This window comes from Mobula hypostoma, chromosome 6, assembly GCF_963921235.1.
Source record: "Mobula hypostoma chromosome 6, sMobHyp1.1, whole genome shotgun sequence".
In the NCBI taxonomy this organism is placed as follows: domain Eukaryota; kingdom Metazoa; phylum Chordata; class Chondrichthyes; order Myliobatiformes; family Myliobatidae; genus Mobula; species Mobula hypostoma.
Window position 1 is genome coordinate 46,434,542 of NC_086102.1, and position 15,679 is coordinate 46,450,220.

The window sequence follows — 15,679 nt, forward strand, 5'->3', positions numbered from 1 at the left end:
AAAAAAAAATCCAGGAGTATCATAACAACTAAAGATGCACATACAGATGGAGGGGAGGAGAGGGAACGATCAGGACGGGAGGGGTCATGATCCATTCTCTCTTGTTTACGCTGTCCGCTTTTCCAAGTCGGCGGGAAGTGGACCCAAGTCATCCATGTCAACCAAGGTTCCATTTAAGCCCATCCCCTTGTCTGTATTCAGACCACATCCATCTAGACCTCTCCTATCCATACACTTATCCAAATGTCAGTGGAGGGGAGGCGAGTTATAAACACAGTGGTAGTAATATCTGCTGTATTCTACTTCAACCAGACAAGATCCAAACTGGGGACTGACAGATTAGGATTAAAAAGACCTATTTGTCCTAAATCATCATTATTACAGATCTTGACTTGGTTTAAGCACCTGGCTTAGCCAGCTTCCACATTCCTAACATTTCATTGTGATGGCTTCATTTGCCAAAAGTGCAGGCTCAAGTAGAATGCTGATTCCCACCTGGACTAATCTCCAGTGTCTGGTATAGACAATCAAGCTTCATATATACAATTTTCTGTAGTACCATGGGCTCTTAACTGGTTTAGCAGCATTATGCACAACACCTTGCCTGAAACGTCGACTGTACTTTTCTCCATAGATGCTGCCTGGCTTGCTGGGTTTCTTCAGCATTCTCTGTGTGTTGCTTGGATTTCCAGCGTCTGCAGATTTTCTCTTGTTTTAGATTTATAATCTGTTAGGTAATCACTAGTGGTTGTTTTAATTGAATTTTGAAGTCCTGTTGACGAGGTGCCGTGAGAACTGAAGGTTTCAAGGAGATTAAAGTGTTAAACTTTCTGCTTTTAATACAGCTGTGCCTTTAAAAAATATTGGCACTTCCCAGTTTCAGAGAATGGAAGGAGCTTGCGAACTGTTTGTAGATGGAGGCAGTTAAGCAATTTTCCCTGCGGTTTTGTTTCCTATTGCTGCATCCTGTATATAATTACTGTATTTTGCTATTACAATATTAGGGTTAACAGTGGGACACTGTGATTATGACTTTACTCAGCCACCTCAGACTTTGTCTGAAGTGAAAGCAGCATAAATTGGAAGATGAGACTCAGGGTCCCTCTGGTTAAAATGTGTTGTAGACAGAGTCCCTGTACATTTATGGTCTGCATGTGCTGAGTGATGGTCAGGACTAGTGAGGAGCTCACACACCATCCTCCAGATTGACCAAGTTTCAGACCACCACAGACCACCAGCCAGGTTACAGTTGAAGGTTTCCCGCGATATTCTCTGAAAGCTGCCGAAGCTCTTGTCAAGGCCATGGGCACCAGGTGGCATGGCAGTGGATTTCTGGAAGGGTGATCTGCAACCAGGGAGCGGTTGATTGGCATGAGGGCCTGGATGGCCTCATTCTTGGGGACAGCAGATAGCCAGCTTCTGAGAGCTGGAGAACAAAAGGGCATATGTAGGGAGGCTGTGTGTGTGTGTGTATACCCTTGTGTGATTTGTGTCTAGGCTGCTCAGTGTATTTTTTGTGTGCTTGTGAATGTGTGTATCCACATTTGTGTTGGTTCTGTGTATGTGTATGTGTATTTGTATTTACTCTATGTGTGTGTGTGTGTGTGTGTGTGCATTTGTGTTTACTCTGTGTGTGTATGTGTGCTTGTGTTTACTCTGTGTGTGTGTGTATTTGTATTTGTGTTTCCTCTGTGTGTGTGTATGTGTGTTTATGTCGGCTCTGTGTGTGTGTATATGTGTATGTATATTTGTATTTGTGTTTACTCTGTATATGTGTGTATGTGTATTTGTGTTTGCTCTATGTGTGTGTATGTTTATTTTTGTTTGTGAATGTATATTTGTGGTTCAGTGTGTATATTTGTCTCTGTGTTTTTCTGTGTTCCTGGGTGTATATTTGTGTTGGTGTGTGTATATATTTGTATTTGTGTGTGTATGTGTGTGTGTGTGTGCGTGTGTGTATTTGTGAATGTGAGTGTTTATTTGGGTTTGAGTGTGTATATTTATGTTCATGTGCTTATTTTTGTTTATGTGTTTATATTGGTATTCCTGTGTGTATTTTCTTGTGTGTATATTTGTATTTGTGTGTGTATAGTTGTGTTTCTATTTGTATATTTGCATTTGTGTGTGTTTTCAGAGTTTGTGTGTGTGTGTGTGTATATATCTTTATGTGCGTATACTTGTGTTTGTGTGTATATATCTGTGTGCGTATATTTGTGCTTGTTTGTCCATATTTCTGCTTGTTTGTAAAGATTTGTATTTGTGTGGCTATTTGCATTTCTACTTGTATATTTGTGATTGTGTTTGTACATTTGCTTTGTATGTGTTCACTGTGCTTGTCTGTGTATATTTGTGTTTGTGAGTGTATATTTAGGTCTGTCTGTGTTATCTGTGTTTGTGTGTTACATTTGTGTTGCTGGGTGCGTGTATATGTTTGTGACTGTATATTTAGATTAGATTAGATTACTACTACTACTACTACTACTACATAGTAGTAGCAGTAGGAGTAGATTAGATTATGAGGACATGCAGTCCTCTTTTATTGTCATTTAGTAATGCATGCATTAAGAAATGATACAATGTTCCTCCAGAATGATATCGCAGAAACACAAGACAAACCAGGACTAAAAAACTGACAAAGACCACATAATTATAACATATAGTTACAACAGTGCAAAGCAATACCGTAATTTGATAAAGAACAGACCATGGACACGGTAAAAAAAAAGTCTCAAAGTCTCTCGAAAGTCCCATCGTCTCACGCAGATGGTAGAAGGAAGAAAAACTCTCCCTGCCACGAGCTTCCAGCGCCGCAAACTTGCTGATGCATCACCCTGGAAACACCCGACCACAGCCGACTCTTGAGTCCGTCTGAAAACTTCGAGCCTCTGACCAGCCCTCCAACACTGAGCATCAAGCACCATCTCTGCCAAGCGCTTCGACCCCGGTCCCAACAACAGGCAATAGGCAAAGCCCAGGATTTGGGGCCTTCCCCTCCGGAGATTCTGGATCACACAGCAGCGAAGCGGGCATTTCAGAAGTTTCTCCAGATGTTCCTCCATGCTTCTCACGTCTTTCTCCATCAAATCAGGATTTTGCATGGCTCCTACTTAACAAATACGATATCATTTTGGAGCAGCCGTGCACGCTGCTTCGCACCGCCATCATCTCCTCCCCTCTGTTTATGTTTTTTGTGTGTGCATTTGTGTTTGTGTGGGTATATTTTTGGTGTGTGTTTATTTATGTTTGCATGTGGATATTTGTGTTTGAGTATATTTGTATCTGCACATGTATACTTGTGTCTGTGTGTATATTTGTTTTTACTGTGTATATTTTGTATTTGTGTGTAGGTTGGTATTTGTTTCTTACTGTTGTGTGCGTTAATTGTGTTTGTTTCTGTTTATGTATGTTTTCTGCGTTTGTGTGTGTATATCTGTGTTTTGTGTGTACTTGAGTATGTAGGTGTACATTGGTATTTACATCCAACCAAGACCTCAACGGTAGAACAGGCGGATGAAGTTACTTCAAACTCAATGGCTGCAAAGGCGGATGAAGGCTGCGACAAATCCATCAGCTCCAATCATCATGGTTTCCATGCCATTGGAATCAGTTGTTTGATTTGTGAAGTATCATGTGCTTCTTAGAGCGCAACATCAAGTACACGTTAAACAATTACACGCACAGGCGTCTTCACTCCGTGGGCCACTTCTTCAGAACGAAGACCATCATCCTCGACCTCGAGGGATAGCCATGGCGACGACATGTGTATATTTCTGTTCGTGTGTGTGTATTTATGTTTGTGCATGATTTCCCTGTTTCTGTGTGTTTTGTCTGTATATCGGTGTTAGTGTGTGTATATTTGTGTGCGTGCGTGTGTGTGTGTGTGTGTGTGTGTGTGTGTGTGTGTGTAGTTTTGTGTTTCTATGTCTGTGTGAATAGTTGTGTTTGTGTGTATATTAGTATTTATGTGTATATTTGTTCTGTGTGTATATTTGTGTAGGTGTGTGTGTATTTGTGTTTGAGTGTATATATTTGTGTTTGTATGTACATAAGTGTTTGTGTGTGTATACCTTTTATCTGTATGTGTATAATTGTGTTAGTGTGTGTATTTGTGTTTGTGAGTGTACGTGTATGTTTCTGTATGTATATGTGTGTTTATGGGCATATAGTTGTGCTATTGTGTGTAGAGCAATGTTTGTACGTATAGTTGTATTTACCTCTGTGTTTGTTTTCCGTGCTTGTGTGTGTAGATTGTTGTTGGTATGTGTATAATTTTGTTTGTTTGTGTATATTTTTGCTTGTGTGTGTATATATCTGTCAGTGCGTATATTTGTCTTTGTGTGTATATTTGTGTTTGAGCATGTAGATTTATTTTGGTGTGTTTATATTTGTTTTTCTGTGTGTATATTTGTGTTTATCTGTGTATAATTTTGTTTGTGTGTGTATATTTCTGTCAGTGTGCTCTTTGTGTTTGTGTGTGCATATCTTTCGTTTCTGTGTATATATCTATGTTTGTGCCTATACGTATATATTTGTGTTTGTGTATATATTTGGCGACTGTGTGTATATTTAGGTCTGTGTGTGGTTTCTGTGCTTGTGTGTGTATATATTTTTGTTTCAGTCTGTATGTATGTGTTTCTGTGTGTATATTTGTGTTAATGCTTACACATTTGTGCTTGTGCGTGTGCTCTGTGCTTGTCTGTGTATATTGGTATTTCAGTGTGTATGTATGTGTTTGTGTGTGTTTTCTGTTTTTGTGTGTATGTATTTGAGCTTGTCTGTGTACATTTGAGTAGATGTTGTGTATTCTTTGTGTGTGTGTACAACTGTGTTTGTGTTTTCTCTGTGTGAGTATATTTGTGGTTTGTGTACATATATATGTTGGTATGTGTATATCTGTGTTTCTGTGTATAATACTACTTGTGTGTGCATATCTATGTGTTTATATTTCTATTTGTATCTGTTGCCAGTGTTTATCTGTGTATATATTTATACTTGAGTGTATATTTATATATACGTGTGTATATAGTGTTTGTGCATGCCTGTTTGTGTGTGTATGTGTTTGTGTGTATGTTTATGCTTGTGTGTGTATAGATGTATTCGTAAGGCCAGTGATGTTGTGGGGTTGGAACTGGACTCTCTCACGGTGGTGTCTGAAAAGAGGATACTGTCTAAGTTGCATGCCATCTTGGTCAATGTCTCCCATCCACTACATAATGTACTGGGTGGGCACAGGAGTACATTCAGCCAGAGACTCATTCCACCGAGATGCAGCACAGAGCGTCATAGGAAGACATTCCCGCCTGTGGCCATCAAACTTTACAACTCCTCCTTTGGAGGGTCAGACACCCTGAGCTAATAGGCTGGTCCTGGACTTAATTCATAATTTACTGGCATAATTTACATATTACTATTTAACTATTTATGGTTCTATTACTATTTATTATCTATGGAGCAACTGTAATGAAAACCAATTTCCCCCGGGATTAATAAAGTATGACTATGACTATGACTATGAGATGTGTATGTGTGTATTAGTGTTTCTCTGTCTATAATTTGTTGTGTGTCTACTTGTGTTTGTGTGTGTATATTTATGTTTTTTCTGCATATTTATGTATGATTGTGTATTTTTGGTTTCTGTCCATATATTGTGTTTGTGTGTGTATATTTGTGCTTGTATTTGTATGTTACCTCCGCTGCCTTGCGGGCATACCCGTCCATGGGAAAAGCTTCAGGAGCAAACCTCGAGGAAGAAATCTGGAGCTGGGGTCCCAAAGGCAGTTTGATGTTGTTTACAACTCCACTTTGGCAACCTCTGCGACAACGCTGGTGCCAAACTGTATCAGCGCTTGCCCTTCCCTTGGACTACATCAGTGACATGGAGAGGAGGAACCTGCTGCATGGTCATCAGCTGGTTCTTCAAATCTTCCCTCACTGGCTTTCACCCTGGAGAGGATACAGTCCACCAGAGGCGCAAACCCATGATCTCCTGGGATTGACGGCTGCCTACTATGCTTGTGTGTTTGTATTTGTGTGCATATTTGTGTATGTTCATGTATATTTGAGTTTCTGTGTATATATTGCGTTTGTGTGTGCATATTTTTATTTGTGTGTTTTCTGTATTTGTGTGTGCATATTTGTGCTTGTGCTTGTATATTTGTGTTTGTGTGTATATTTTTGCTTGTGTGCACATATTTTTTTTGGTGTATATATTTGTTTTTCTAGTGTATATTTGTTTCTGTGTGTTCTCTGTATTTGTCTGCATATTTGTGTTTGTGTGTATACATTGTTGTTTGTGTGTGCATAATTTTGATTGTACGTGTATATTTTTGCCTGTGTGTGTATACCTGTGTTTGTGTGTACAGCTGTGTTTGATTGCAAATATATATGGTTGTATGTGCATCTGTGTGTTTCTGTATGTATATTTGTGTTTTTGTGTATTTATTTCTGTGCTTTCATGTGTATATTTGCATCTGTGTGTGTATATTTGTGTTTTTCTGTTTATATTTACTTTTATGGGTATATTTGTGTTTGTGTGTGTATATTTGTGTTTCTGTGTGTATATTTGTGTTTTTGTGCTTATATTTGTTTTTGTGTGGATATATTTGTGTTTGTGTGTGTATAGTTTGGTTTGTGAGTGGCATACCTGTGTTTATGTGTGGATGCTTTTGTTTGCTTGTGCATGTGTGTGCTTCTGCATGCATATTTGTATTTGCATGTGTATAGTGGTGTTTCTGTTTGTATACATGTATTGGTGTGTGTATACTTATGCTAGTGTATTTATTTTGTGTTTCTGTGAGTATATATTGTCTTTTGTGTATGAATATTTGTGCTTTTGAATTTATGTTTGTGTGTGTATCAGTATATTTCAATTTGCCTGTGTATATTTCATATTGTGTGTCTATATATGTGTTCCTGTGTTATATTTGTGTTTGTGTGTATATCAGAATCAGAATCAGAATCGGGTTTATCATCACTGGCATGTGTCATGAAATTTGTTAACTTAGCAGCAGCTGTTCAATGCAATACATAATCTAGAAGAAGAAGAAGAAGAAGAAGAAGAAAATAAATAATAAGTAAATAAATAAATACATAAATAACAGTGTACGTATATTGAATAGGTCAAAAATCATGCAAAAACCAAAATAATATATATTTAAAAAGTGAGATAGTGTTCATGGGTTCAAAGTCCATTCAGGAATCAGATAGCAGAGGGGAAGAAGCTATTCCTGAATCGCTGAGTGTGTGCCTTCAGGCTTCTGTATCTCCTACCTGATGGTAACAGTGAGAAAAGGGCATGCCCTGGGTGCTGGAGGTCCTTATTAACAGATACTGTCTTTCTGAGACACCACTCCTTAAAGATGTCCTGGGTACCTTGTAGGCTAGTACCCAAGATGGAGCCGACTAAATTTACAACCCTCTGCAGCTTCTTTCAGTCCTGTGTAGTAGCCTCCCCGCCCCCCTATACCAGACAGTGATGCAGCCTGTCAGAATGTTCTCCACAGTACCTCTATAGGTTTTTGAGTGTCTTTGTTGACATACCAAATCTCTTCAAACTCTGAATGAAGTATAGTCGCTATCTTGCCTTCTATATGACTACATCGATATGTTGGGACCAGGTTAGATCCTCAGAGATCTTGACACCCAGGAACTTGAAACTGCTCACTCTCTGCACTTCTGATCCCTCTATGAGGATTGGTATGTGTTCCTTTGTCTTACCCTTCCTGAAGTCAGCTCTTTGGTCTTACGGCTGTTGAGTGCAAGGTTGTTGCTGTGGCACCACTCCACTAGTTGGCATATCTATTTGTATTTGTGCGTGTATGATTGTATTTCAGTGAATATAGTTGTGTTTCTGTGTGTAACTTGGTATTGGTTAGATTCAAATTAGATTAGATTCAACTTTATTGTCATTGTGCTGAGTTCAGATACAAAGCCTATGAAACGCATTTAACATTTGACCAGAAATGCAAAGAATAGTGTTATTTACAAAATAACTGTGAATAAAAAGTAAGTGCTACAGCACACAAATGTAAAAGTACTGAGACAGTACAATATGGGTGCAATACTGCTTAACGCTGTGATGTGAGGTTCAGCAGGGTCACAGCCTCAGGGAAGAAGCTCTTCCTGTGCCTGCTGGTACGGGAGCAGAGGCTCCTGTAGTGCCTACCGGATGGGAGGAGAGTAAAAAGTCCATGGTTAGGGTGAGATGCATCCCTGATAATGCTTTTCGCCCTGCCCAGGCAGCATTTATGGTAGATGTTCTCAATGGTGGATAATTCGGTGCCGATAATCCGCTGGGCAGTTTTCACCACCCGCTGGAGTGCTTTGCGGTCTGATATGGGACAATTGCTATACCATACTGAGATGCAGTTGGTGACTATGCTCTCAATGGTACAGCAGTAAAAGTCCATCAGTATCCTGGAACAGAGGTGAGCCTTCTTCATGCTCCACAGGAAATAAAGGCGCTGTTGCACCTTCTTGATCAGGATGGAGGAGTTCAGGGACCAGGTGAGATCCTCGGAAATGTGGACACCAAGGAATTTGAAGCTTGATACACGCTCCACTACAGCTCTGTTGATGCAGACGGGGATGTGAGTGTAACTCCTGGCATGCCTGAAGTCCACAATGATCTCCTTGGTCTTCTGGGTGTTAAGGGCCAGATTGTTGTCGGCACACCATGCGGCCAGGTGCTGGACCTTGTCCCTGTGGGCCGTCTCGTCATCCCCTCTGATCAGGCCAACCACCGTGGTATCATCTGCGAACTTGATTATGGAGTTAGAACCATGTATAGGAATGCAGTCATAGGTGAAAAGGGAGTACAGAAGAGGGCTCAGCACACAGCCTTGAGACATGCTGGTGTTCAGGGTGAGAGTGGAGGAGGTGAGGTTGTCTAACTTAACTGATTGGGGTCTGTTAGTCAGAAAGTCTGAGGTCCAATTGCAGAGAGATACGCTGATACCAAGCTGGCGAAGTTTGGTGATCAGCTTGGAGGGGATCACAGTATTGAATGCTGAACTAAAGTCAATGAACAGCATTCTGACGTAAGAGTTGGGGCTGTCCAGGTGGGTCAGGGCAGAGTGAAGTGCTGTGGAGATGGCATCCTCTGTTGACCTGTTGGTACGATAGGCAAATTGATGGGGGTCCAGGGTAGAGGGCAGACAGGATTTCAGATGTGATAGAACCAGTCTCTCAAAGCACTTTGCAATGATGGGGGTGAGTGCAACTGGACGGAGGTCATTCAGGCCCGTGGCAGTGGAATGCTTCGGCACTGGCATGATGGTGGCGATCTTGAAGCTTGTGGGGACAACTACCTGGACCAGGGACAGGATAAAAATGTCCGTGAAGACCCCGGCCAACTGCTCTGCACAGACTCTGAGCACACGGCCAGGTATTCCATCCGGACCAGCTGCCTTCCGTACATTCACCCTGCTCAGGGTGGCGCAGATATCAGAGGTGGAAAGTGAGAGAGGCAGTTCACCAGGTGGGAGATCCGCTTTGAGGATGGCCTCCTTGTTCCCTCGGTCAAAGCGAGCGTAGAAGTAATTCAACTCATCAGGGAGGGAAGCAGAGCTGGAAGGGGGCACAGCACTAGGTGGTTTGAAGTCTGTAATGACCTGTATGCCATGCCACATGCACCGGGGGTCCGAGGAGTTGAAATGCTCCTCGATTCTCTGTTTGCATATGTGTTTAGCCTGAGAGATTCCCCTCCTCAGGTTGGCCCTGGCTGAGCTGTAAGCCTCCCGGTCTCCAGACCTGAAGGCTGAATCTCTGGCTTTGAGCAGGAGGTGAACTTCTCTGTTCATCCATGGTTTCTGACTGGGGAAAGCTTTTATTTGTCTTTGTGATGTCACTATCTACACATTTGTTGATGTGCTCAAGGACAGAGTTGGTATATATGTCAATGTTAATCTGAGAGTCTGTGGTGGCATGGGCAGCAAACACGCTCCAGTCTGTGTGCTGGAATTGGTGCTGAAGAGCAGAGTCAGCCCCCTCCAGCCAGATTGTAATAGTCTTCATTGTGGGCTTCACACGTTTAATGACCGGGCTATACTTGGGAAGCAGAAACAATGAAAGATGGTCGGACTGTCCCAAGTGGGGGAGGGTAGTGGCTTTGTAAGCGTCAGCCACATTTGTGTAGACATGATCTAAGGTTTTATTTCCCCTTGTGGTGCATGATACATTTTGGTAAAATCTTGGAAGCACAGTATATAGGTTACAATGATTAAAGTCCCCAGCGACAATAAAGGCTCCATCTGGCTGCAATGTTTGCAGCTTGCTAATAGTGGCACTGAGATCTTTCATGGCTACTTTAGCATTAGCATCCGGTGGAACATAAACTGTGACAGCAATGGTGCATGTAAACTCTCGTGGTTGATAAAAAGGTCTGCACTTAATAATCAGGTATTCCAGATCAGCAGAGCAATAAGTGTCAGCAATGGTAGAGTTAGTACACCATGATCGATTCACGTAGATGCATAAACCACCTCCCCTACTTTTACCTGTCGCTGTTGCAGCTCTGTCAACCCTGAAGACTGAAGTCCCTTCCAGTTCCACCAACAGAGTTTTGTGAGAGGTGTGTGTGTATCTGTGTTTTTGTGTTTATATTTGTATTTGTGTGTGTAAATTTATGTTTGTCCATGTATAATTGTATGTGTGTACATTTGTGTGTGCCTGTGTATGTGTGTAGCATATTTGTGTTTATGTGTCTGTATTAGTTTTTATGTGTGTATATTTGTATTGGTGTGTGTATAGTTGTATTTGTATGCGTAAAGTTGTGTTTCTGTTTGTATACTTGTGTTGGTGTCTGTGTACTTATGTTCGTGTATTTATGTTGTATTTCTGTGTGTATATTAGCACTTCTGTATGTATATTTGTCTTTGGTGTTTGAGTATTTGAGTTTTTGTGTGTAAGTTTGTGTTTATATCTGTATATTAGTGCTTGTGTGTATACCTCTGTTTCTATGTGTATACTTGTGTTTGCGTCTGTATATTTGTCCTTGGTTGTGTATATTTGTATTTTTGTGTGCATATTTGTGTGTGTATATTTATGTTCGTGTGTGTATTTGTGTGTATATTTTGTTGGTGTGTGTATATTCGTGTTTGTGTGTTTATAATTGTATTTGTGTGGATACATTATACCATAAGACCATGAGATATAGGAGCAAAAGTAAGCCATTCAGCCCATCGAGTCTGCTCCGCCGTTCAATCATGACTGATCCAATTCTTCCAGTCATCCCCACTTCCCTGCCTTCTCCCCATACCCTTTGATGCTCTGGCTAATCAAGAACCTATCTATCTCTTCTTTAAATGCCCTCAATGACTTGGCCTCCACAGCTGCTTGTGGCAACAAATTCCACAGATTTACCACCCTCTGACTAAAGTAATTTCTCTGAATCTCTGTTCTAAATGGATGTCCTTCAATCCTGAAGTCATGCCCTCTTGCCCTAGACTCCCCTACTATGGGAAATAACTTTGCCATATCTAATCTGTTCAGACCTTTTAACATTCGGAATGTTTCTATGAGATCCCTCCTCATTCTCCTGAACTCCAGGGAATACAGCCCAAGAGCTGCCAGAAGTTCTTCATATAGTAACCGTTTCACTCTTGGAATCATTCTTGTGAACCTTCTCTGAACCCTCGCCAATGTCAGTATATCCTTTCCAAAATAAGGAACCTAAAACTGCACACAATACTTTAAGTGTGGTCTCACAAGTGCCTTACATCACATCCCTGCTCTTATTTTTGATACCTGTAGAAATGAATGCCAAGATTGCATTCGCCTTCTTCACCACCAACTCAACCTGGAGGTTAAGCTTTAGGGTATCCTGCACAAGGACTCCCAAGTCCCTTTGCATCTCTGCATTTTGAATTCTCTCTCCATCTAAAGTCTCTCTCCATCTGATAGTCTTCCCATGTATTTCTTCCACCAAAGTGCATGGCCATACACTTTCCAACATTGTATTTCATTTGCCATTTCTTTGTCCATTCCCCTAAACTATCTAAGTCTCTCTGCAGGCTCTCTGTTTCCTCAATGCTACCCGCTCCTCCATCTATCTTTGTATCATCGGCAAATTTAGCCACAAATCCATTAATCCCATAGTCCAAATCATTGACATACATCGTAAAAAGCAACGGTTCCAACACTGACCCCTGTGGAACTCCAATGGTAACCAGCAGTCAGCCAGAATAGGATCCCTTTATTCCCATTCTCTGTTTTCTGCCGAAAAACCAATGCTCCACTCATGTACACCACAATCCAAATACATAATATCCACTGCATCTCCTTTGTCTACCCTGCTTGTAATTTCCTCAAAAAAATTGCAGTAGGTTAGTCAGGCAGGATTTTCCTTTCAGGAAACCATGCTGACTTTGGCCTATCTTGACATGTGCCTCCAGGTATTCCGTAATCTCATCCTTAACTATTGATTCCAACAACTTCCCAACCACTGATGTTGGCTAACAGGTCTATAGTTTCCTTTCTGCTGCCTCCCACCCTTCTTAAATCTTAGAGTAACATTTGCAATTTTCTAGTCATCTGGTACAATGCCCAGAATTCTATCGATTCTTGAAAGATCATTGTTATTGCCTCCACAATCTCTCCAACTACTTCCTTTAGAACCCGAGGGTGCATTCCATCAGGTCTAGGAGATTTATCCACCCTCAGACCTTCCTGAGTCAATCATTATTTTCACTGCACAAACTTCACTTCCCTGGCACACTTGAATGTCTGGAATATTGCTGATGTCTACCACTGTGAAGACTTGTGCAAAATATGCATTCAGTTCCTCTGCCATCCCTGTGTCTCTCATTACAGTATCTCCATCGTCATTTCCTATTGGTCCTATATCTACCCTCAACCCTCTTTTACCCTTTATATACTTAAAAAAGCTTTTAGTATCTTCTTTGATATTAGTCGTCAGCTTCCTTTCATAATTCATTTTTTCCTTCCTCGGTCCTTCCAAGCACATTAGTGTTTGTGTGTGTGTATGTTTGTGCTTGTGTATGTATATTTGTGTTTGTGTGTGTATGGATTTGTGTTTGCCTGTGTATATCGCTGTTTGTGTATATATATTTGTGTCTAAGTGTGTATATTTCTGTTTGTGTGTGTATTTGTGTTTCTGAGTGTATATTTGTGTTTGTGTGTGTCTATGATTGAGTGTAACTTTGTGCTTGTGTGCATATACTTGTGTTTTGTGTGTATATTCGTGTTTCTGTATGCATATTTGTGTTGGTGTGTATATATTTGCGTTTGCATTTATGTAATTGTACTTATCCTCATAATTGTGTGTATATTTGAGTTTGCGTGTATTTTCTGTGTTTGCGGGTTTATATTTGTGTTTGTGTGTATATATTTCTGTTTGTGTGTATATTTGTGTTTCTGTGCATATATTTGTGTTTGTGTATGTCTATTTACGTTTGCATGTGTGTATTTGTGCTTCTGTGTGTCTATTTGTGTTCCTGTGCGTATACTCGTATTTGTGTGTGTGTATTCTGTGTTTGTGTATTTTTTCTGAGTCTGTTTGTGCTTGTGTGTGCATATTCGTGCTTCTCTGTATACTTGTGTTTCAATGTGTATATTTATGTTTTTGCATATATATGTATTTGTCTGTATATTAGTGTTTATGTGTGTATATTTAAGCTTGTCTGTGCACATTTGGGTTTGCATGTGTTTATTTCAGACTGTGTGTGTGTATTTGTGTTTGTGTGTGTGTATATTTTGTTTCTTTCTGTATGCTTGTGCTTCTGTGTGTATATTTGTATTTGCGTGTATATAGTTTTGTTTGTTTGCATATATTGTTGGTGTGTGTATATTTGTGCTTGTGTGTGTATATTTGTATTTCTATGTGTATATTTATCTTTGTGTCTGTATACTCATGTTTGAGTGTGTGTATTTCAGTTTGTGCGTGCATATTTGTTTTTGTGCATGCATATTTGTTTTTGTGTGCGTATTTTGTATTTGTGTGTGTATTTTGTGTTTGTGTGTGTATAGTTGTGCTGGTGTGCATACTTGTTGCTGTGTGTGTATACATTTTTGTATTTGTGTGTGTATAACACACAATACTGGCACTTACCCTTGCAGTGGAACAAGTGCTACACCTGCCCCTACACCTCCTCCCTCACTACCATTCAGGGTCCTAAACAGTCCTTCCAGGTGAGGCGACACTTCACCTGTGAGTCTGCTGGGGTCATATACTCTGATCGGTGCTCCCAGTGTAGCCTCCTGTATATCGGTGAGACCTGACATAGATTGGGAGACTGCTTCACCGAGCATCTATGCTCTGTCTGCCAGAACAAGTAGGATCTCCCAGTGGCGAGCCATTTTAATTCCACTTTCCATTCCCATTCCGATATGTCCATCCATGGACTCCTCCACTGTCGTGATGAGGCCACACTCAGGTTGGAGGAACAACACTTTATATTCCATTTGGGTAGCCTTCAAACTGATGGCATGAACATTGATTTCACAAACTTCTGGTAATGCCTCCCATGAACATTGCCCCCCACCCACCGCCTTCTTCATTTCCCATCCCCTTTTCCCTCCCTCACCTTATCTTCTTGCCCACCCATCACCTCCTCTGGTGCTCCTCCTCCCCCACTTTTTCTTCCTTCCTTGGCCTTCTATCTCTTTCACCTGTCAACTTCTTAGCTCTTTACTTCATCCCTACCTCTCTAAGTTTCACCTATCACCTGGTTTTTCTTTCTCCCGCCCCCACCACCTTTTAAATCTACTCCTCAGCTTTTTTTCTTCAGTCCTGTCGAAGAAAAGTATATTTGTTTCTGTGTGTATATTTGTGTGTCTGTGTATTTTTGTGATTGTGTGCTAAATCTGTGCTGAATCTCAATTCTCTTGGAGCTTTTTGCTGTTGGAGCAAGACCCCACTCTGTCAGGCCTGTGTGGCAGCTGGGATGCAGCCTCGACCCACTGTAATAGAATTCATTCAGTCCTCTTAACCAAACTGGAAGGAAGTCTTCCTCGATCTCAAGGAACTGTCTGGAAAGAGGGAGGATTACTTGGTAGAAACAGAATACATGATCCTTATCATATTAGCAAATGGTGACAAAATATTTCATTTTAAAATTAAATAATTCTTTAAGTGATGAAAAATTACTTAATTATGAATGTAATCCCATGGAAAAGTATATTTCAGAGCTAGCAGAGACAATGAAAGCATGGGTGGAAGATTGTTGCATGGTTGAATGGTTATTCAACCATATAATGCCTATCATAATGATGATAATCAGTATCAACATACACTGAAAACAAACACCAGTTATGTTTCTTTAATTAAGCAGAAGCAAGCAAATATTAGAGAACCATATTGGATATACATATATAAACTACAGTCAGAAATAGGTTTGAACAGTTATAATCTTGTTGTTCATGTAGACATTCATTTAAAGGAGAATGCTAGATGACTAACTACTCTGTGTATTTTATGTCACTGCCAGCTGTGTAAAGAGTTCAGAAAATGTGCTGTGGAATCAGAGATGTTTCTCCAATGCCATTCCCATTACATGCTCCACCAGGTGAAGTTGAACAAGATGAGACTAAAGTGGACCAATCCATGTCCTGAATCCCACCCTATAATGCAAGGATAATTAATCTAAGTAATATCTGTTCACCACTAAATCTTGTAAGTGATATGCCAAGACGATCAGCAGGTGCCAGAGTGACTGAAATC